General features: G+C 41.8%; 1 protein-coding gene across 4 annotated transcripts in view; it reads right to left on the bottom strand.

The window, feature by feature from the left end:
* The window catches only part of CYRIB (CYFIP related Rac1 interactor B), a 66,784-nt gene that overhangs the window by 17,779 nt on the left and 27,937 nt on the right, over positions 1–21,068 (bottom strand). For 3 of the 4 annotated variants that reach the window (XM_083749382.1, XM_083749381.1, XM_083749383.1), the window contains exons 2-3: positions 4,981–5,057; positions 1,943–1,976 (exon numbers count right to left, since the gene is read on the bottom strand). The gene's annotated coding sequence lies outside the window, so the exon portion shown is untranslated. Of the gene's footprint in view, positions 1–1,942; positions 1,977–4,980; positions 5,058–14,691; positions 14,769–21,068 lie in introns of those variants that run through there. The other variant, XM_083749384.1, reaches the window with a different exon arrangement.

Here is a 21,068-nt window from a genome sequence, read left to right as displayed (position 1 = left end):
AAAAGCTGTCAAAAGTGAATGCATTTTCGAAACTCTACTCTTCACAGTGAGGAGAAATTGATATTAACAAGTTGTGCAATATTTATAATAATGAAAGCAGCTGCGGGGGGGGGGGGGGAGGAACTCAAGGCAAAACTAAGCGCGGGAAAAGGCTTGTGAACATATGGGATGGATCTAAGCCAGAGCTTTCCAAATTGTGTATTGCAACATGTTAGTGTGTCACCTGCAGTGTGTAGGTGTGTCACACGAACACTCCCTGCACTCCTTCCGGGGCTGGAAAGGGGTTAGTTTAACCTCGAGTTTGCAAGTACAGTGGTACCTCTGGTTACGAACTTAATTCGTTATGGAGGTCCGTTCTTAACATGAAACCATTCTTAACCTGAGGTACCACTTTAGCTAATGGGGCCCTCCCGCACCCGCCACACGATTTCTGTTCTCATCCTGAGGTAACGTTTTTAACCCCAGGTACTACTTCTGGGTTAGCGGAGTCTGTAACCTGAAGTGTTTGTAACCCAAGGTGTTTGTAACCCAAGGTACCACTGTAAAACTGAATTAAAGGTAAAGGTAAAGGGACCCCTGACCATTAGGTCCAGTCATGGCTGACTCTGGGGTTGTGGCTCTCATCTCGCTTTATTGGGCGAGGGAGCAGGTGGCCAGCATGGCTGGCAAACCAGAGCAGCACACAGAAACACTGTTTACCTTCCTGCTGGAGTGGTACCTATTTATCTACTTGCACTTTGACATGCTTTCGAACTGCTAGGTTGGCAGGAGCAGGGACTGAGCAACGGGAGCTCACCCCATCGCGGGGACTCGAACCACCAATCCTGTAATTGGCAAGTCCTAGGTTCTGTGGTTTAACCCACAGCGCCACCTGCATTCCCAAAAACTGAATTACTTTGTCTCAAAATGATGCATGTCCAAAAAGTGTGTCACCAACATGAAAAGTTTGGAAAGCTCTGATCTAAGCTGTATTTAAATAGATACTAAATATTACTATACTCCTAACCCATTTTTCTTGTGTCCCCCCAGGGTCTCCAATCCAGGTAACTGATTACACCCCACAGTCGCTTAGCTTCAGCAATAACTGCAGCATCAGGACATTTATTGGACCCAGTATTTAGACTGCTTGTCTTATCAAGTAGGTGACTAATGAACAGAATAATCCTATACACGACTACTCAAGAGTAAAGCCTATTACATTGGGGTGGTCTCTTGTGTTATTCAAAAGCACGCTACAGAAAAAGAAAAGGACATGAAATAAATGAGAGAGCATTTTCTTATTTAGTAGTCTTGTCTAGTAGCTCAGGAGAGAAAAAAAGAACTTTCTTTCACCAGGGACATCCTATAAAGTTCTCTCATACCAGTTTATGGGTACTAACAAAAACCAAGATTGTTTCTTAGGTGATAAACTTCATTAGAAAACAATAACATAAAGTGGACACTTACACACACAGATGACTGCAGCTCATGTGAAACTCGTATCAATATTTAGGAAGACAATATTTTTGTGCAGGCCAAATATTTGTGTGCCCTTTAAGATACCTTTGAAGCACTAAAACGTGAGCACCTGTGCCAACACTCCTGAAAAGGAGCATGGCAGTGCTTATATCCTGCCTTTCTGTCCAAAGGATTTCTAATGTGCGTTAGCATTATGCATAGAAGTGTCTTGTGAACAACATACACAGTGATTTAGTTCCCTTAGGCCAGTCTTGGGACCTGGGGCCCTCTGTGTTTTGGACAACTGCCACCAGCCCCCAGTTAGCACGGTCGGTCAATGGTCACAGATGTTGTAGCCCAACAACATTCGAATGGCACCCTGATGGAGAAGGCTGCCTTAGCCAAAACCTGGGTGCGACACACACACACACACACACACACACACACACACACACACAGAGAGAGAGAGAGAGAGAGAGAAAGAGAGAGAGAATGAAATTCTCACCTATAGCCAGTGCTTCTCTGTTTTTGTTCCCAATCTAAAAACATAAAAGAAGAACATGTGAAACCATCTCCACTAAAATTTTGCATAACAGTTCATGTATTTTCTCTCTCAACTTGTGGGGAGGGGGGGATATAGACCCATGCAAGCACCTCTAAAGAAAAAGGGAGAAGATTTGAAGAAACAGAACAGAGCTGAAGAGCACTCCTCCAGCATCACCCTCCAGAAATAACCGTCCAAGCAGGACTGGAAGCACCACAAAGTAGTGGCACCCACCCCTAACTTCAACAGCCACTCCAGAAGGATAGCATGGTCAATGGTATCAAAAGCCACTGAGAGGTCGAAGAGGCACTACTATTACAATATTGAAATGTGCATTAAAGATCCTTAAGAGCTCTTAAAGAAAGCAAGTACAGTGGTGCCTTGGGTTAAGAACTTAATTCATTCTGGAGGTCCATTCTTAACCTGAAACTGTTCTTAATCTGAGATACCACTTTAGCTAATAGGGCCTCCCGCTGCTGCTGCGCTGCCACCACGCGATTTCTGTTCTCATCCTGAAGCAAAGTTCTTAACCTATTTCTGGGTTAGCGGAGTCTGTAACCTGAAGCGTATGTAACCCGAGGTACCACTGTATCCAGAATACTACGGAAGACATAATGTGATTTCATGTATGTTACCTAATACAGTAATATGGAATAGGTAGCAGCAGAATCGGGCAAGTGTTGGTTTAGCTAATGGGGCCTCCCGCTGCTGCTGCTGCGCTGCCGCCACACAATTTCTGTTCTCATCCTGAAGCAAAGTTCTTAACCCGAGGTACTATTTGTGGGTTAGTGGAGTCTGTAACCTGAAGCGCCTGTAACCTGAGGTACCATTTAAGCCCCTGCTTAAATATCAGCCTATTTTCACTAGTATCCACATCTCTTTATTTTAAAAAAATTAAGGGGGGAAAATAGTTTGAAAGTATCAATATAACCTGTTCCTAATCAAACACCTCCCAGTGACTAAATGCTCCCCAGTAAAGAACAACCTTAATGCCCCTGAACACTTTCTGAGTATCTCTCTTACACACCGAATAAGCATAAGAAATGTGGGGCCTGGTAGCCAAATTCAGACTCCAGAGGATCAAAGTCCCAGGTCCCAAGGAGGTGAGGGCTTTGTGCATATGAAGTGCTAGATCGCACAGAAACAACCTATAGGCGATGGGCTCACTGACCCTGTCCCTTCCAAAACGAACTGCAACAGAGGCTCCAACGGAGTTATCTCCTTATTATGCACTTCAGCTGCTCGCTCCTGGGTAGAATCCAAAACACATATGCAACAAGTGGGAGCAGCTGCAATGCATATGGCAAGAATTCTGCTAACGCCACAGATGCTATTCAGATAGTGGGGTGTGTGTGTGTGTGTGTGTGTGAGAGAGAGAGAGAGAGAGAGAGAGAGAGAGAGAGAGAGTTAGTTAGTTAGTTAGTTAGTTAATTAACAGGAGCCGCCTAACAGCACCTTGTGTGAGTCAACAGGTGGAGCCAATGTTACCAAACCTTCAAGTCCTCTCAATTGGAATCAGAGGCCCTATTACAAGTAATTTGTTGACTAAGGGAACTGACATATCTGATGCTTCATCTTAGCTTGTGGGGTTTTAACATAAAAATCAGTATTACATGGTAACAAGTAACTGAACATGCAAGGGGGAAAAGGACAACCTAACAGTTCACCACTGTTCAGTGATGTGGGCCCAATCAGAAAGCCATCATTAAGTCAGAAAAGCACCAACCAGTTTGGACATGCCAACTGTAAACAATTGCGATCATTAGTATTTCTTGAGAACAGCCACTGTGAATGCTAAACCACAGATGATGACCATGTTCTACTACATCATGTATTTCGGTGTTTTCTCATTTCATTTGTGAAAAGACTGGCAGGGGGCAGTTTTGCTGTGCCAGAAAACCAAAAGACTGCTCTGGTTTCCTTGGACAGCTACTGCTTTGCTTTCTGGGCAAAGAGACTGCTAATCCTGCACAAGCTGGGAGCTGGCCTTCTTACCTGAGCAGCTGAAACTTAAGAGTAAAAAAATCAACCTCCCAAATCACCAGGAAATAGGTTTTGGAAATTGTAACATTTGGAGGAATGAGTGTGCCCATTCTTCATCACACTTGACAAACAGGTCTACAAAAATTCCTAGCCCATAAGAATATGCACGAGTCTGCATGTCCAAACAAACCTATGTTGGTAATCTGTGCCATTACCGATAGCCTGAAAGAAAAACGAAAGTGTATTCTTCCATTTTTTTCAAGAGCTTTCTTGCTCGGCTGCTCAAAGGTAATCTTAACTTGCCACAGGCAACCAGGCAGTTTGGCTATTTTACAAAATGGTCTTTGGGCTGTTTCACATGTTTCCAGAGGGTGGTCTGAAAGCTCACCAGTAGGTAATTATTTCACAGAAACCAGTTTGTCATTACATCCTAACAGAGCAAACCATGGTTTGTATCTGCTGTCAAAACAGGATTGCTAAATTAATAGTCCATCCTCTCACCAAGGAACCCTGGAAATAAAGTGTTGTATCCAACATTAGTCATTCCGCTAGCACAATACTTCTATTCATGCTACAGAATATCCCCCTTCTCTCCTTCAACATATCCTAAAAATCTAGTCTTAAGAACCCCTTGGAGCAGATTTTGGGGGCATGCAGGGAGACAAGAGGAGAGTCCTCTTGCATGTGCAGAAGTCCACACATACAGCTTCTGATACAACTCTAAAAATATGTGGAAGGCAGAATCTACATTATCACCAACCTAAATTTCCCAGAATTCTTTGTAAGAATCCCTGATTCTTAAATTGGCATGAAGGCAGATATACCTTTAAATTCTAGACATAAGATATATTGTGCTTTTTTCCCTTTTAGGAAACAGTAATCCAGCCCCCACATAGAAGGAATGGCTGCAAGTAAGTTAGCAAGATTATGTGTAGCTTTGAACAGTAAAAATCAAAGTCTCTCACAAAGAGTGTGAAAAAGATATTTATAGGCAAGAACATCTATCAAACGCTTACCAGGTGACAATATTGTCTTGAAACTTCTGTAGACTCTCACTCCTTAAAAGGCAGGCGTAGCAGCTTATCTGTGAAACCTGAAAAGATGAAAGAATAGAACATATGAAAAACTAGACAACCCATTCTAAGGCATACTGGTATTTGTCTCTCAGAGAAGTATAACCAATTCCAGGTGACTAAATCTAATAAAATACTGAAATATATGAGTGACATAAAGCATTGTCAGCCCCCTTGCACAACAGATTTCCCCTTCCCCAAATCTGTTTTGCAGTGTTAGGGAACCCTCCACAGCAGATGGGGGCACAGGGGGATTGAGAGAAGTCTTAATGTGATGTTGGATATCCCAAATTTAAATAGATACACAAACACAGAGTATAATTCCCACAACCAGGAGGGATTAAACACCATGTGCTGTAGTGTCTTTTAGTTTATCTGTTTTATGATCAGGAAACAATGAGTAATTAAAATATGTTGCTCTACTGTACCCATAATAGGCCCATCCATATCAGATCACAGTTTCTCTACTCTGGTTTTTAAAAAGTAAGGCCAGGGAGTTCCTTAACATATTATAAAAAGCATGGCCATCAGTTTATTTATTCAAAAAGCAGTGTGCAAATGAGAGAGAAAAGGGCACAAAACATCAAAAAGTAACAGAGTAACAGGAGAAATTAACCACCTACTGTTTGATTCATGAGGCCAGCCCACTTGTCCCAAGATTACTTAACATGCTTACAACACAAGGATGGCCAAACAGTACAGATACATGAGCCAGGCATGACCTAGAAAAGCATTTAATTCAGCCTCTGGAGGCTGAGCAAATCTGGAGTTGTAGTCAAAATCTGAATATAGTTTAATTTGTCTGGGACCAGAGGTGGGGGATCAAGCTGAATTTTGTAAGTAGTGCCCAAGCAACCATGCACCATCTTTTGCAGTTCCTACAAGATGGACCAATCTTATAAGAAAGCCTGGAAGTCAGGTTGCATGATTTCTATGTTAGTCTCTTGCAACAAAGAGTGATAACCGACTAAGTCACAGAGTAGACACAGAGTCTCTTGCAACAAAGAGTGATAACCGACTAAGTCACAGAGTAGGCCCATTCATTTCAATGGGTCAAGTCAATTGATTCCAATAGGTCTTACATACTGCCAGTATGACTAACATTGTATATCAGTACAGTCATACCTCTGGTTAAATATGCTTCAGGTTCAGCGTTTTCAAGTTACGCTCCGCGGCAACCCGGAAGAAACAGAACGCGTTACTTCTGGGTTTCGCCGCTCGTGCATGCGCAGACGCTCAAAATGACGTCACGCGCATGTGCAGAAGCGGCGAATCGCAACCCGCGCTCTCACAGACACGGGTTGCGTTTGCTTCAGGATGCGAATGGGGCTCTGGAACGGATCCCGTTCGCATCCAGAGGTACCACTGGGATTGTATATCACTGTATATCAGTAAAGAGTCTTGAGGCACCTTAAAAAATATAGTCCACAAAAGCTTCTGCCATAATCAGTAAATTTTTATGCTAGTTTAGTAATGCTTGGCTTGAAAGAAAGAAACAGGTACCAGTCAAACCAAAATCAACACAGGTAGAAGTACATTGCCATGAGTAGCAGCCCTGTAATTACATCAGCCAGTTATTAACAGAGATTTATGGGGTTACGCCAAGGGAAAACAGCAACTACATCAACTGGAACTTAATTACCCTTTTCACCAACTGAACTAAAGTTTGAACCTGTCTGCTAAAGATTCAGCAGCAGACTTTTGATAACAGCTGCCTCTGGTCAGAGGTGGGTTTGATCTCTGCACAGTTTCTAGGATGGACTTCCTAGCCCCAACTCAATCCTATACTGAAATTCAACAACCAAAGCCCCGCACCCCATCACCACAAATGGAAAAATCAGTTTCCATAGGTTGTGTTTTTTTAAAAAAGCAAGTATCCCAAGAACAACAATAAAGCCAACTAAAACAGTATCTGCAGTACGTTAAAATAGTCATAAAGCAAATTCTAGATCATAAGCAGTTCAGAAAAAGTCTTCATCATTTATTGCCCAAAGGCCTCCCTGTGCAAATGGGTCTTGTTTAGCTGCCGAAAAGGCCATGACTGGGGTACAAAACCACACCACTTGAAGTTATTCTGCAGTCCCAGAGACACAATCAAAAAATCCCTGTTCCTCATTAAGGATGAATAATGCAAAATAAAGGGGTAGAGGGACATCAGAGCCTTCATACAGACATTCAAACTAGCACTACTTTGAATGTCTGAAACGAACAAGGAAGTGAACTGTATTTTCCCCCTCTACCCACTATCCCAGGAAACCACAGAATAACTGCTTAGTGACTCCATCAAGCGTGTTGACATTTCAGATCTGACGTCTACTGACATTCTGTTCTCCTACATGAAGAGCTTTGTATAAACTGACAATTTGCATTGTCTTGCACTGAGGGAACATGATCCTTCTACAGAAGGATATCACGTTACCAATTTTCTATATTTATTTGTCTGTAATCACCCTGGAAATACTTGAAAAGCAGATTTCTTTTAGAGGCATGGGCACTGGGCACAACAGATGCCAAGGCCCTTCCCATCCCAAATCATTATGCCTTGAAGGAGAGAGGGAGGAGGTTGGTCTGTCCCAGTACATTATTATTATTATTTATTAAATTTCTATACAGCCATTCAGCTGAGGTTATCATAGGGCAGTGTACAACATGAAAACACAAAAATGCATAATATAGTAATAAATAACAACCCCCCCCACACACACACACCATTTAAAAGACCATCAATTTGTTTTAATTAGCCCGGGGGTTGGCAACCCAGAGCCGCATGTGGCTCTCTTATACCTTTGCTGCAGCTCCGGGGCAGATACTAGCGAGGGGAGGAGGCGCATTGTGTGCCCCGACACTCCCCACTGTGGCGGACGCTGTACTGGCTGCGACATCACATGGGGGCGGTGCGTCACCTTCCCGCCCGCCCACTACATTGTAAGGGGCATGTACGCTGGTCACTGCATTGAAAGGGGGCATGTACGCTGGTCACTGTTTTGAAGGGGAGTGAAGAACACACACACACACACACACACACACACACACACACAAAAAGGTAACTTGTTAATTTAACGTTTACTTCTATGAGGAGGAGTAATTCTGAGGGGTCAAACAAATAAATAATAAAAAAGTGACAAAAAAAGTTATTTTTAGAATGACGAGTTTTGCGGCTCCCAGTTTTTTTTTCTTCGGAAACGGGTCCAAGTGGCTCTTTTTGTCTTAAAGGTTGCAGACCCCTGAATTAGCCAAAGGCCTGAGAGAAGGGGAATCTTTTTGCCTGGCACCCAAAGATATGTAACAAAAGTACCAGGCTAGCCTTCCTGGGGAGAGCATTCCACAAATGTAGAACCACCACAGCAGGGTGGGCGATGTCTGGTTTTCAACATGGAGATATATCACCAGGTAAATATCGTGATACACCAATATATCACAATGTGTAGGGAATGAGGATGGAACTATGTAGAGGAGAACGGGGCAATGTCCTGGCAACTGCTACTACTTCGGCAACTAAAAATGACAAAGTTTTAATTATCTTTAACATATTGCTACAACTGTTATTTTAACGTACAGATCATTTTTAAATTAGCACATTTTCTTTAAAATTAAAAGCTGTAGATATCCAAGGTAAGGTGAGAGAATGTTTTCTAAAAATTTAATTACATTACTAAGCAAGAAAAAAGTCAATTCTGTGCCACACTTTTAGATATTCAAATATAATTCACTATTGGGTCTTAGTTGACTACATGTATACATCCCACACCACCAGTTCTTTTGACTGATTGTCAATTTTCTACACCAGGCCAAACTAGAAAGAATGGATAAAAATTTACAGAACAAAAAAATTCTTAGTCAATAAAAAAAATGCCAGAAAAATCTGCATTTTGACATTCTCTAGCAACAGAAACACCCTTTGCTTTTGAAGAACATTGCCAGCCATGCTGAAAACACTTTCACATGGCACACTTGTTCCTGGGATAGCTAAAAACCTCTTTGCAAGTGCCTTCAACATTGGGAAGGATGCCTCTTGTGCCTTTCACCACATCAGAGGGAATTCATCAAAATTCACTCTTCGCATAGCCATATAGTCTTGTAGCTCTCCTCCTGCTTTCAGTACAGACAGTGTTGCTAATCCATCACCTGCCCGGCCCTCTTCTTCCTCTAAATCAATTTTTTTTTTTTTTTGGCCAACTCTTTTTCTTTTCATGGCTCTGTAGAAACAGCCCAGAGTCACAAACACAGAGAAGAAGAGAAGCGAGAAGGGAGACATAGAAATGAGGGAGACACGGGCACACACAGAGAGAGAGAAAGAAGAAGGGAGGAAAGAATGAACTGTAAAACATTATGGATTTAGATTATTATGAAAAGAGAAGACGATAGTAAAGTGAAGGAGTTAATTTTATTAGAAAGAAGATATTGGAGAACTGTTACAAGGCGATTCAATGAAACTCAGTTAGGGAGGATTCGAGGAAGTCAGTTAACAATGAAAATTAAAGGGGGTCTTAGAAGTAATCTGTGTTTATATTTTTGTTTCTTTTTTTAGTATTGTAATGTCTTTTTCTTTGTGTGTTTTATATGTTATATCTGTTATAAATGTGGAAAATCAATAAAAAAAATTGAAGAAAAAAAGAAAGGAGGAAAGAGGTTTAAACAACAGGGCAAGGTTGTTGTTTTTAAACAGGGCAGCAACATGGGGATTTTGGTAGGCAAGGTGGAAAGGGCTTTCTGGTCTCGAGGGGGCCCCGGTGGGATTTGGGTCTCAGGAGGAGCTGGGGTATCAGGAGGCACCCATGGGGGGGGGGGGCTGCCAGCAGAGAGAGCCCAAAGAGAAGGGAGAAAGGTGCTCCCAGCAAGAAATTCAGACTAGCATCTCTCTCTGCCACCAACCAGCCTGGGGCCTGCATTTAAAACAAGGAGCTTGTGGGTGTCTATATTACTTAGGAAAGTTCCCAGATAGGTTGCTTTCTTCAGCATCTGCTCTTGTGGTTCCCTGGCCCCTGCAAGAGGCAGGGGAGAGCTGAGAGGCGGCAGGAATCGCTAGAGAAGCAGTGACCAGCTTCACGGTTTTCCCCACATCGTGATTTTTAACATAGTGCGCATGCACATTGTGATTCGCAATATATATTGATACACCACCCAGCCCTACACTGCAGAAAAGTCCTGTTCTTGTGTTGTCACCCTCTAGACCTCTCATGAAAGGGGCGCATGAAGAAGGGCCTCAGATGATGATCGCAGGGTCAGTTCATATGGGGAGTGGCGGTCCTTGAGATCTTAGTTTCATGCCTTAGCTTCAAAACATTACAACACTGCCTGGGCATTGCCAATTCCCCAGCAGGCTCCTCCCACAACACATTACTAACATCATGATGTGCTATGTAGATGGCTGAAAAAATAGGAAGAAGAAAAACCCCTCACATTAATCATTTTTCTCATCAAACTTGAAATAAATGTGTGGCAGTTTCAAAGATGGCTTGGTGCAACATCCGCTTTCTGAAAGTCAATTTTGTTGCCAGGCGTCTGGAAAACTCCATACAAGATGGAATGTCCTAGGATAGCACTGCACATGTATGTTAGCAATGAATGTATTTTAAATCAAAGAACAATCAACACCACAAAAACTCACTGGCTCACAAATCATTTTTCTTTAGCACCCCATTACGGAGACAAGATTTTTCCCTAACTAGTAAATTCGCCTAACTGCTTTGCAGATCAGCAAAATGGTCTATAGTCACACTTGATGTCATTCTATTACTGAAGTTAAGCAAGACTGGTCTTGTACGTTACCTGGATGGAAGACTAACCAGGAACCATATGTTGACAACTCTTGAGTTCCTTGGAAGACGATTGATGCAAATGACCAGGAGCCCACAAATATTGACTGACCTCTGTAGTCAATCATTATTTGTAACTGGTCACAAGTCTGCCCCCTTCCAAATTCTCCAGCACACATGAAGGAATTGGGGGAGGGGAGAGGTCAGTCTCCCATTCTGCAGACACTCTAATAATGCCTTCCAAGAGTTGAGCACAAGAAGTCAATTAATTCACACCAAATTTTGAAGGCAATTAGAATCACAGACTGTGTGTGTGTGTGTGTGTGTGTGTCTGTGTCTGTGTGTGTTGCTGTCATAAAACCCCCCAGAAAAGCTTGGATGCCAAATGAAAAGGGGACACACACACCCCCAGACACCACTCCATCACAAGAACACAAGAGAAGATCTGCTGGATTAGGCCAAAGGTCCATCTAGTTCAGAATCCTGTTTCCACAGTGGCCAATGTAATGCCTATGGGAAGCCCCAAAGCAGGATCTAAATGCAACAGTGTTCTCCCCTCTTGCGATTCTCAGCAGCTGGTATTCAAAAGTTTTCTTCCTCTTTGTACGCATGAGATCATGAAGGGTGAGGTGTCACTCTCCCACTTAGTACAAAATAGAAGACTGCTCCCGTAGAATTTTGCCTGACAAATTAGGCACGGGGAGGCATCTTGTCATAATGGAATCAAGTCGATGGTTGCCAGAAAAAGTTAATGATCATCAACAGCAGCCACATTTGAAGAAATCCATACTACTGCAAGAAATAACTCACTTTCAGAAGGACACAAAGATAAAAACTTTTTTTTGTACACAGATGAGTACTTTAAAGGAACCTAAAAAAAATAGAGGAAGTAGCAAGGAAAGTAAATGAAACCACTGCAGTGGATTATGTGCAAGACTTGCTGTATTGCTTAACTGCAAACCAGTTCAATTGCTCTTTGGCACACCTGCAAAATGTAAGAGCTCTTTCCTATAGTCTGAATACTGAGTCAGCATCACAACTTTATAGGAGCACTAAAAATGCTTTCCAAGTAGAATTTGGTCTTGGACAACTCAAGCAAGAAATATCAAGATAGGAAAATGAGAGGCCTCTCAATCAAAGTAAACCCTGTCATATTTAGAAAACCACAGATGCTGCCCTGGGAAAGCTGATGAAGGATGTGTTAAGACCCACAGCTTCGTGCATGATCAACTACAGAAGAAAAGAATCACACAAGGAAATGGTACGGACACTTTGCTTGCACAACCCTTATTTCCCACCTCACATCCATTTAACTTTCAATTTTCAAAGTTAAAATATACTAGCCATCGCAAACAAAAATATACATTTTACGTAATAATATTTGAGTCCCCCTGACTGGCTGACCCACAGAGGTATCAAAATTGTTAGGACACCCTTCATAAGGGAGGGAAAAACAGAGATTTGTAGTATGTGTAATCCAAGACATCCCGTTTCCTAAAAATGAAATATGTTTTCTTCTAGCAAACTGCTGCCTGCCTTATAATAGCTACCAACTCTCCTCAAAGAGCAAGCCTGGCCACACATGCGGTGGAATGCAAGGGTGTGGAGTTTTCCCTTTATACAGCCATCGATGAGAGATGAAAATTTTGGAGGCAGGCAGGAAGAATATACAGAGTAAATGCAGCCTTATATTCTGCAACCACATTCCTGAATGCCACTGCAAATACTCTACCTCCTCCCTGGCGTGTTCCAATTTTAGAATAACACTCTCACTGAAAGTGCATCCCCCCCCCAATACCTTCTCCTTTAAGCTTTGTTTGATCAGGTTTCCATTTTGCTGTAAAGTGACAATGGTGTACTAAGATTCCTTTCCCACTTTTGAATGTAACTCAATATTTCAACAATTCTATATTTCTACCAATTAATAGCACATTGATAAAAAGTAATGGAAACCCACTTTATATTTTTATTGCCACTGACTGGTTGTGCCTGAAACTACAAACCCCTGGTACTTGTCATCCAGTGTGTCTGGCATGCAGTTTTCTCCAAATCCAGGCTCATGGTTTATTATCACCAAATCTTGGTAACTACTTGTGGTTTGCTTGGAGATTCTTGGATTGGATGACATGACAAGCCACACAAACCCGATGCTGGCAAATCCTAGGTTAAGACAAGGAAACAGATAGCCCAACAGAATATGACAAGCTTCAACAGCCAATATATTCTATGTCGGGCCTGGAAGACAAGCTTTGGTGCACCTAATGAGCCAGCCCCATATCTCAGAACAGCAATATTTAAATTTCCATGCATGCATTCATATGTGCACAAAAATCTCTGTGGTTTCCTCTTCCGACAAGAATGCCTTATGCTGCATCAAATGCCCTTCTGGCAGGTCTCTAACTTTGAGAAGCTGGTTTTTGAGAGACACAAAGGCTGTGGTAGGAAGTGGCACGGTGTTCAGCTATTTGGATCCCAGATGGCTTCATGTGTTTGGTTTAAGCTACCTACTATTGATGGACAGCAGGCAACAGACTTATTCCTTTTACTAAACTATTGCTTTGTAGCTTTGCTTCCAGGGGCCATCGCTAGGTAAAAAGCCAGCTATGGAGAAAGCCAAGCAATAGTCTGTGGTGCACTCAGGTAAATAATAACAGCAATGAGATGAAATCACAGTATGAAAAATAATAATATAATCCATCGTGATACTGGACTAATAATGATCACAGGACAGGCCCTCGTGATTTCATTCTATCCAAGACCCACAAGAGAATATCATCAATATGGTGAGCAATGGAAAATTATATAGAAATACCAGTATGAATCACAAACTGAGGTGGATCTTGAAATGTTAAGAACACACCACCCTTTCTTTCTCTCATGCACATACATTGCCTCCAGTCAACTGTGAAAAGCTAAGCGTAGCAAAACCATGCTGTTCTACGTAGTAGAAAACTAGTCGGCACGGAAAACGATACTACCCTTCAGCGTCAGCATATCCCAGCATTTTTAAGAGTGCACTCACCATACATACAGTCTCACAGTTCATTAAACGACAGCAACTGCAGCTTGCACTTTGTTTGACCGCATCTCTGGATAATAGGTTCTTTGGTGACAAGTCCACATGCTTAAGAACCAAAACAGGCAAACAACACAAAACAAAGGACTCAAAGATCAATGAAAAGTGAAGCCCAAGGCTAATTTGCTTAGGCTTACAGGCAAGCATTAGCATTCCAAAATTCCCCATTTCATTTATATATTGAAAGGCATTTATAAACAACTTAATATTTTAAAAAATCTCTAAGCAGCATATAATATAAAAAAGCAATCAGTATCATTAAAACAAATAGAAACCTAAAACCAGCAGAAGTGTGATATAAAAGTGTGCGAAAGCATATCAAAGCAAATAAAGCAAGGCCCAACCACGAGGGTCAAGGGACAGCCTGAGGAAAAAGACACATTTTTACAATATATCTATACAATGACTCTTGGGGTCCCTTCCAATTCTAAGATTCTATTATCCAAAGCGATTGATGCTTGCCGCTTCATGTAAATTTTGAGACGAAAGCACACATGCACACGTTTCTAAACTTCATGTTGCACAGAGGATTAAAAGTAGGATGCTACAAATACTAACGGATCAAGCACAAAGAGGAAATAAAACTCCACTTAACTAGTTCGCAACCGATACAATGTACAAATCAAGATTCCAAGATCTCCCAAGCTCTGCCTCGTGTGTTGTATTGAGGCTAACCTTTCTAGAATAAGAACACCCTGAAAGTGTGATGTCTTATCAGTTACAAGCTAGGCCAATCACACAACTGAAAGAAGCAAGTTGTCTGCAAGAGCAGCTCGTAAGGTATTTTCAATACGGCTTGCAGGGCTGGGAAAGGTTACCTACCGCTGCACTAAACAACCATCTTGAACACTGCTGGCAAGTGAAAGATTTTGGTCCTGTAAGCAACAAGCTATGTTCAGAAGCAACTGCACACTGCAATAAGCTTGTCACAAGTTCTGCCTGCATTCAGTTAATGTTTCCTTCCTTCTACTGGGTTGAGTCACATCCTCCAGTTTGTTTCCCTTTTTTAAAAGAAACTAGGCTATGTTAAGAGGCAAGGGCTGCAATTCTGCATACATTTATATGGGAGATGGCTGCTTCCTCGCTGCTTCATGTATGTTACCACAACCATCACTGCACTATTCGAAAAGACAAGACTCGTATTATTATCATCATCATCCCTGTAATAGAGAAATCTTGATTTCATGACTGAAAGTTGAACTGCACCTTCCAGCGCACAGCTCATGCTCTTTATCAGTGTCCCACAACGGCTTTCCAGACTGCCGCTAACTATTGTTGCCCCAGGCGTGCTTAAAAAAAAACTCCCAGGAGAGAAAAAGCCCATTCCTGATTCAGTGGGTTTAACTAAATGTTTCCCTGACCACTGGCCATGCTTTCTGAGACTGAGGAGAGTTGCAGTCCAAAACATCAGAAGGGTACCATGTTGGGAAAGGCTGGCATGTGAGAACATGACTAAAAGCTTACAGTGGAGGATAAAGTTTCTACACATGTCCCAAAGGATTCACCAAACAAACATTGGAGCCTTCTGTAATGTCTTCCTGCATTGCTAAAAAGTGGGGTGGGCGGTGGGGAGACAGTAACAGCTACAATTTTAACTTAAATTGCCACACAGCATTGGAGAACACAGAAGCAACACAAATGATCATTTTAAAGGACTTTGCAACATTATTTTTTTAGCCAAACTGGTTTCTTATTAGTGTGCTTTGTATGAGGAAGTGAGAATCGTGTGCTCATTTCTTCAAACAAATCCTATTTTTAAGGGCTATACTCAGACACTCTTCTATGAAGTGCTATATTAAATGTTCCATTTTTAGAAGAGTATAATTGGGAAGCAAACTGGCATTCTGATCATATTCATCTTTGTACTTCCCGTTAAATAAAGAACGGGGGAATTTTGTTCATACAAGAATTTGAATAGTAAGCAAGCTCAGTCATCACTGAACAGGGTAGGCATCTGGAAAGTACTCAAGTCTGCCATGCCCTAACCTAGAGGGGGGAGGCCAGAACGAGATGTGGGCCTGGGGAGGATTACAGGTGTACTGGAAACCCAGCCAAAATGCCATCCATCCTTGGGGTTCAAATGGTTAAATTTGAAAGGGGATAGGAAAGGTCACTTCCATTCAGCTTCAAAGAAAATGCCACCCCAAAGAGGCAAGCCTCCCACAAGGATGCTCTTGGGAGCACCATGCTCTTCCATTTTTCTCTGTATCACTAGAAAAGACCAAAGGCTGATCACAAAATTCATTCATTCAGTTTGCCCCTTCACCTGCTCCTCCCCCTTTTCTGGTTCTTGGCACACTGCTTACAATTCTGACCCCAATAATGAGAACGCAATTTGCTTCGCCTGCCAAACTCTTTGTACAAATACTCAGCTTTCTCAAACGATGGTGGAAAAAAATCCTTAGTAGTCGCTGAATCCACAATCTGTAGACAGTGTCATGTATACTCTTCACTTCAAAATAACGCTGATGATAAAGATTTGCTCAAAAAAACACCCTGAATACTGCACCTTGTACAAATTATGTACCTTCAGAAACTGTGCACAATTTCTCATTTTGCACACATTATTCTGCTGTTGTTAGTTATGGGAGAGAGACAAAGAACTATGCAGGGCATAAAAGCCCCATTCCAGACCACTGCAAATCGAGCTAGTTCCCTGGTTTGTAAGATTTTGATAGGCATTGCCTACAAACTTTTAAGCATATCTTTTGCAGTCCAAATGGGCAGACACATGGTTTTTAGTGGGGGCTATCTGTGAACTGAATACTGCACATATTTCTATTTTGTGCTTTTTCAGTGCTCCCACAGAATAACAGTTCAGCACAGAGATACACATGCATGCCTGTGCACAGTCCAATCCCAGATGAAAGGCGATGACAGCTTGCAATTTAGCAAGGCGGCTGAAGGAAAGGCATTCTGTATCTGCTTTCTGGGAAGGCTGGGTGAAGAAGTAACAGCATATAAACTACTTGGGTCAGAATTACGAACCCACCTTCCGCCATGCTGAAAGAAATGCAACTCCTACTGTGAATTTAATGAAACCACATAGATTTCATATAGAATTCATGATAAATGACTGCACACCCTTCCATAGTAGATATTCTTTTAATGTGAAAATGAAACTGGCCTTAGCAATTCAGCCTCTACTATTCATGGAAGCTCCTTGAATTGGATGACAACAATGCATTAACAAACAAAGAGAAAAGGTACTCTGGATACAGTTGTCAGGATGGAGAGTCCCATCTATGTCACTCATGCTTGTAAGAGATCCACCTCAACGGAGCGTCCATGCCAAACAAGCATTCCTCTGTATATGTGAACTGCTTCCTGTGTATCTGAAGAAGTGTGCATGCACACGAAAGCTCATACCATAACAAACTTAGTTGGTCTTTAAGGTGCCACTGGAAGGAATGTTTTTATTTTGCTTCCTTCCAACAAATGAAATAGGGGGAGCCAGGTGGAGATTCATTAGGCATGGTTAAGCGTCCATTTTGGCTTCCTAGCAAAAAGAACAAGAATGAAACCCAGTGACCTGGAACTCTTATCCCTCCCAGAGTCCACTGGCCTGTTGAAATACCTGTTTAAGAAACTATCTCTTAGTTTTGGAATTCCCAAACTCACCTGCCATTTCCCTTCTACTCCCTTTCTTTCCATGTCTTAAGACTGCAACTGTGCAAATGTTATATGCAGCACATTGATACTCCAAGCATACTATAGAAGCCCTACAGAAATACTAACTAACCGAGATTCATTCATTTTTCTTTTCAAGACCTGGCATGAGAATCACTGTCAGGTGGGGCTACAGCTAACAAAAAGGACGGTAAGCCCCACAGCCCCTTTCAGAAGTCTACTGTTTCTACAGAATTCAAAGGGAAATAAATTTGCTTAAGCGTGACAGGCTTCTCTTTTACTCCTAATGCCAACTACACCTACTTTGTGCCCAGTGTGGTGTTTTAACATGCACATTTTAATCCCCCTCTCAAACAAGTTATACTACCTTTCCTTGCATTGTAGTTAAAAAAAAACCCCAAGAAAATTCACCCAAAGTATCAAAGAAGTGGAAGTTGCACAGAACCCTCCCCAAGAAACTAAGCACAACACTTTAAAAGAATGGCACCTGAGGAACTACTCAACTTCTACAGATTCCCAGTCCACATGAGGCTGTCCACTAACAAGAAGAAGAGGGTCTTCTTCACAGAAGCAGTTTTGGAATCCACAACCAAAAGATGTGGCAGCCATCACCAGCAGACATGGGTTTGAAAATAGGTATTTCCAGTGAAGGGTAGGCTTATTAGCCATGGCAGCTAAATCGAACTTACATGTTCAGAGCGTACTTGTATGTTGGATGCTGGTGGCAAACAAAACATTATCACTGTGCTGCTTGTGAGCTCCCAGATCTGGCCACTGCTGGACAAAGAATGCTGGAATTGATGGACTTTGGTCCAATTCAGCAAGGCCATTTAAAGTACCATCAATACCTTCTGCAATTTGGAAAAAAGAAGCATTTTCTCCAGTTCCCTTGGTGAATCCATTGCATGTAACTTTATTTCTGACCACATTACGCTGAGCTCTCTAAAAGGAAGCGCACAGCAGTTTACATAGGTTCTAATGCAGACTCCCACCCAGGCAACTTCAAAGGCCAGAACTACCTTGATTCATCACTTAGATTTCTACCCTCTTCTGGGCCAGTTATCTAATAATTTGATTTCAGAATTGATGTTGAGCTTTACTAACTTCCTGGTGTCAAAAGTCAGCCCTCATAGCTAGGTAGATATCAGCCTAACAATTTTGCAGACGCATCAAAAGCTTGTTTATGGCATTTTAAATGTTAGCTATACCAAACAACCAAGTTGCCAAGCTTGTTCTCTCTTTGCACTGTATGATAATCACTATCAGTTTTAATCCATTCAATTACATTTGTTAAATGAGAACAAATAATCCTGTTTTCTGACTCTTGATCAAAAATTGAAATATGTCAAAATTCACTGTGTTCCCTTGCAATTTACTGTATAAATGGAATCTTTTATAAATACAATTCTTGCTCATTGGAAATAATCCTATATTTAGGATGCTCGCCCTGCTAATCATATCCACAAGGCCATGCTGCACAAATTTAGCCTTAATGCTGGTTTCCAACCACCAATTGTCTACACCTGCTGAAAACCCACAGCAGGGAGGGCATATCTTTCAGAACGAAGTCCCTGCTGTTACTTCAGTGTGCCTTCCAACACAGCAAGGCTATGAAGTTATAAAATCTGCCTGGAATAGTTGTGGGAGGGCAACCTTTGCCAAAGAGTATGGGAGTCTTGCCAGCATTTGCTGTAGAGTTTAAACTTCAATTTTAAGAGGGGGAAATAATACTGTACACTACCACCAGCTTTCAAATGATTTAATAAAAGGATATGTACATAACAAGAGTAACTTCACTCTGATCTAGGAGGTCCCTACATACAGATGATCCCACCAAAGCAGTAGCATCTCTGGAATTTAATCCAAGCACTGATGGGCTGCTGACAGAAAAAGGACAAAGGAAGCTGTTTTAGCATCATTGTATCATTGGTCCATCTAGCTTAGTAATGTCTATATTGGCTGTGTTCATTAAGTTATGGTTTGTTTTTAACCATGGTTTCTTCAGCAAACCACAAGTCAGTTCACAGACAAGCAAACAAACAGGGGCTTCGCACTATATGTTGGCAGAAAGCAAACCATGGGTAGTGTGCAGGCTTCGGTTCACAGATTTAAATAAATCATAGTTAAACTAAACAAACCAAGACTTAGTATTATGTGAAAAGCATGCCACTGACTGGCAATATCTCTCCAGGGTTTCAGGTTGGCATCTTTCCCAGTCCTGCCTAGATATGCCAGGGACTGGACCTTGGAACAAAGAAGGGTTGTCGTTTAGCTTGGATGACTTTTTTTTTTAAGCATCAGACAAACTCATGGACAAATTACTATCAGTAATTATTTTCCATGATAGATATATGGAGCTTCCATATACTTGGGCAGTATTCTGCTGAATACCAGGTAGTAGGGGATAGACAACAAGGGAAAGCTCCCTCTACTTTATGTTCTGCTTCTGAGCTCTCAGAGGTTTCTGACTGGCCCTGACTAGATTAGGTATGACCAAGCAAAGCAATCTGCAAATTCCTAAATTATGGTACTTGTTCTCCAGAAATTCCATAAGTACACTGAACCAGGTTTCTGGTCCAGGCTCATGATGATGGTGATACATCTCATGTACTGAAGGTTGTTTTGCCACCCCCCAATAAATCATTGGACTCACTTGATGAACACAACCAAGTGAGATGGGTGCAGGGAGAATCAAGGAAAGTAGCATTGCTTTTGCCAGAATTTTACTAGCATTTTTAAGATTAAAAATCAAGAGGGCAGTGGTTTATTTGAAAGACTCAGTGCCCGTTTTAAAGAATGAGAGAAGGCATACTAAACTTTGCCTCTGGGTGACTCCAGCTGGCTGCAAGATGCAGCTGACAAGGCATGGTCTCTGCTGCAACAGCAGTTTGTTAGCCAACCTTTTTACTGTAACTGTTATCCACATTAAGAGAGAGAGATACAGAGAAATGTGAAGGGTTTGTTGCCTTATAGCTCACAGTAGCTTTCCATGACACTGAAGTCCACCCTTTCTTTAAAATTATCTGTTCTTGCTAGCAGCAAGCAAACTGCTCTTCTCAAACAGAAGCAACACGCTGAGCATCTCCTCACTCAGCACACTAATGTGCCTTTATGTCTGACCTGAATAATGAACTGCTATGCCATAACCAGCTCAGCACTGAGGCTTCAGACTAAAGATCACAGACATTAACAACAGGACTGGAAAATTCCAATTCCTAGGCATCAGAATAAAAGTGCATAGTCACCTGTTACCCACGACTTTTGTAGCTACAATTTGTATAGTACTTTAGAAAGTACGACATGTTTCCCACACATAACAACTTTAGTAACCCTTAGAAACCCACTCCAACCCTTAAGCTGGGTGAGCATTATTATCCCAAACTGTTGCCTGGGAGCAGAAGGATGATTGTCTAAGGCGACCTAATCCATCCCATGAAACTCACCCAATTTGTATCTGCAACTTTCTGCCTCAGTTTTCTGGCCACGTTACTCATTGCCAGAGCAACTGAAGTTCAATTTACAACCTAGGTTTTTTGTTGTTTTATTAGGCTAGGCAGTGGTGTCCAAAC

This window comes from Podarcis gaigeae (assembly GCF_964106915.1).
Source record: "Podarcis gaigeae genome assembly, chromosome: 7".
NCBI classification, from domain to species: Eukaryota; Metazoa; Chordata; class Lepidosauria; order Squamata; family Lacertidae; genus Podarcis; species Podarcis gaigeae.
The sequence above is the reverse complement of the archived record's forward strand: the minus strand, read 5'-3'. Positions and strand labels throughout refer to the sequence as shown.